Here is a 3665-nt window from a genome sequence, read left to right on the forward strand (position 1 = left end):
ACTCACTATTTTATCACTCGTTGGAAACTTTTGGAAGATGTTTTTAAAAGAAGGGTTTTTACTGAAACTGAGTTTGATTTTCGAAATAAATGATTTCTGTACTGTTCTGGAAATGTACTGCATTTGCTGTAGCGTTATGACGTGGCTTACATGCTTTCTTACCGCTCATCTTTCATTTACTTTTATTACTTACTGAGTTGGCGTGCTCACATTACTCCCCGCACCTTTTGTGCAGATTCAGGTATTATTTTGAACCTGGTAGCGGGTGTTGATTGCTTAGTGGCAGAGTCATCGGGGTTAGCAAGGTAGCTGCACGGTGTTCGCAGCACTGCTTTTCTCTCTCTTGTCTTTCTTAGACTGTATTTAGTATATTTTTGACTCTTAGTTGTATTCAGACCTTAGTAGATGCTCGTGACTTGTGACACCCCGATGTCAGGCTTGTGTATTTATTTCGCACTGTTCATTTAGACTTACATTATGAGATATTTGATTAATTAAAGGCTTAAAAATAATTGTTATTGATTAAATGGTTAATGCGGGAGTTGTGTCGGCTGGCCTAGTTTCACGATAGGCGTCATCGAGACCGGGTCGGTTTTAGGGTCGTGACAAGTTGGTATCAGAGCCTAGGTTACATAGGTCCCATGAGTCATGAGCAGGTTTAGTAGAGTCTCGCGGATCGGTACAGAGACGTTTGTACTTATCCTCGGGAGGCTGCAGAACCTTTAGGAAATCCCACATTCTTGAATTCTTATTGTGCGACATTGATTCGGCTTGAAATGTAACTCCTTGAACTCCTTCCACGCATTCGTATGCGCACATGAGCACTCGGTATCAGCTGTGCATCGACGACTCGTCATTTCCCGAATTGAGGGGTGAGATGTGATTTCTGTGTGTTGATGTCTGGCCAGTCTGGAGGACTTGAGGCTGGGCTTTGCTTGTAGCTTAAGCACTGAGGTGTTGATTGTGTGAGCACCTACTTTTGGACTTATATATATATATATATATATATATATATATATATATATATATATCAGAAATACTTAATTACTCACATCGTTGAATGTATTATAGCATAAGTGAATGATATGTCTTTTTTACACAAGCTTTATCACTTGTGAATGTTATTCCACAATTCATCACTTAATTATTGTAGATTAACATGATTTTATACTTTCATATGTGTCCGATTAAATTTTTTGCATTACCATAAATTATTTAGATGATTTAAAATTTGCCTAATAGTAATAACATGTTCAAGCAAATAAAAAAATTATGAAAATTATGGCCAATTAGGAAATCGGAATACATTTTAGCAATTTTTAATGCTAAAAAGAGACAAATTTTGTTCTGGTTATTTCAACGTTTCCAAATTTTAGAAAATTATTTGGTTGGAAGAAATCAAGAGAATGAATAATTAATGTTACTATGAGTATTAGTTTCTTAAATGGTAATAGCTATTTTTTAGGGTGTCCTAAAATTCACATATTCCGTGTTTTCCAAAAGTGAAATCAAGAATCCGTCTATATATTACTCCTCAGATTCAAGAAATACGCGTAAACACACATTCGCCTCCTGGAATTTATTAATTAGATATACATCTTTCTTCAATCTTCTTGTGCTTGTTCTTCGTAAGTTTTGTGTTCTTCAGAGAAAGAACCCATGGAGAAGAATGCTCAATTTCGTCCCTCTGACACTGAATTAATAATGCAATTGAAGTTTTTGGCTGGAAAATGCTTACCAACTGAAGGATGAATTGACTTTGCATATGTTTATAGCAAAGAGCCATGGCAATTAATTGGAGATATGAGTTCCAATAAAACCCATTACCTCCTCACCCAATTGAAGAATAAGAAGAAACCTACTGATGCTCGATTCAAAAGAAATACAAGTAAGGGACTTGGACACAGCAAGATAAAGGCAAGAAAATTCTTGATGAAGATGGGAGTCTCATTTTTGGGTATAAAAGAAGCTTGAGTTATAAGCACAAGAAAGACTTCTCTTTGAATGGTCGCTGGATGACGAAAGAGTATTTCTTGGCTGACTATCTTCTTCGAGAGCTAAAATCTAAGGAAGCAAAAGAGTTTGTAATATATGCCTCTAAGAAGAGGATCAGAAATCAGAGGAAACAATGTTGCTATTGTTGTAGAGTATAAGTGGTTCATTGATCGTGTCTTGCAAGAAGGGGTTCTTCTCCAAACATCGCCCTCACAACAAAGTACTATAATACTATCTGACAACTATCCTGTGATGTTGGAAAGCACCTCAATTGATATTTTTCATGTGGAACACTTAGAACAAAATTATGGAATGTTGGTTCAGACTAGTTCTGATGAATTCTTTGGAATGTTGAACGTTAAAAATCAAGAATGTTATTATTAGGAAGGTGATAAGGAGGAATTTGATTTGGATTATGTTTTGGATTTTGACGATCATGGTTTTGTGCAAAATGACTTGCTTTACAAATTTGGGAAAATTAAAGTTTGGCAGATTTTTGGAAAGGGTATTTTTTATTCTTGAGTTTCTTTGAGATCCAAGATATTTTTTTTTTAAATTAGGGTACTTTTAATTTGGATTTCTATGAAATCTTAGGGATTTAGGAGCATTATTCTGACATTGACTTATGTTAGGAGAATAAACTAGGATATTTAGATTATGTTGGTGTCAGAAAACACCAACAAAATTAATTTTGTGCAGTGTAGATGAGGTTTTCATTTTCTCAAGGTGTCTCTGACTCTTAGAGTATATTCTTATTGTTTATTGTAACGACTCGGCCGGTCGTTTTGAGTGTATTAGCCCCGATCCCCTATTTAATGCTCCTTCTATGTCATTTTATGATTATGTGACTTGCTGGGGCGCTTGGTGTCAGGTTCAAGAGAATTTCAGAGTGAAATGGGACACATTGTCCCTAAATTGGAAGTTTAAGCCGTAAGAGTTGACCGTAGTTGGACTTGTGTGAAGACGACTCCGGAATAGAGTTTTGACGGTTCCAATAGCACCGTATAGTCTTTTGGTCTTAGGAGCGTGTCCAGATGTTGATTTAGAGGCCCGTAGGTCGTTTCGACATTAATTGGCAAAAGTTGGGAGATTTTTGGGAAGTTTGACCGGGAATGAAATTTTTGATATTAGGGTCAGATTCTCATTCCGGAAGTTGAAATAGGTCTGCAATGTCAATTATGACTTGTGTGCAAAATTTGATGTCAATCAGAATTGTTGTGGTATGAATCGGCGTCGGTTCCAGAATTTGGAAGTTCATAGCTACTAAGCTTGAATTTGTGTTGCGATTTGTGGAATTCGTGTTGTTTGATGTGGTTTTCGGCATCAGGTAGGTCGGTTATGTGTTTTTCAACAATTTTGTATCGGAGCTCTAGGTTCATAGGTGTTATGAGTTACAAGCAGATTTAGTAGAGTCTCGCGGATCGGTACGGAGACGTCTATACTTATCTTCGGGAGGCTATGGAACTGTTAGGAAAAGCTTCACTTCTTTGATTCCTTATCGTGCGAAATTTTTGACTTTGGATTCTAAATTTCTGTCTTACTATTCTCTCATAAATGGTGAGGACATGTACAACTGGATCAGATGACCAGACACTCGCGCCCTTTGCTAGAGCCGTGAGAGGCTCGGGTAGAGGCCGAGCACGTCCACGTGGTGCAGCCAGAGCACTCGC

General features: G+C 37.2%; 1 pseudogene; it reads left to right on the plus strand.

The window, feature by feature from the left end:
* Window positions 1-2922, plus strand: part of LOC109237024 — a 3891-nt pseudogene extending 969 nt beyond the window's left edge.

The sequence above is a fragment of the Nicotiana attenuata genome, chromosome 1 (genome assembly GCF_001879085.1).
Source record: "Nicotiana attenuata strain UT chromosome 1, NIATTr2, whole genome shotgun sequence".
NCBI classification, from domain to species: Eukaryota; Viridiplantae; Streptophyta; class Magnoliopsida; order Solanales; family Solanaceae; genus Nicotiana; species Nicotiana attenuata.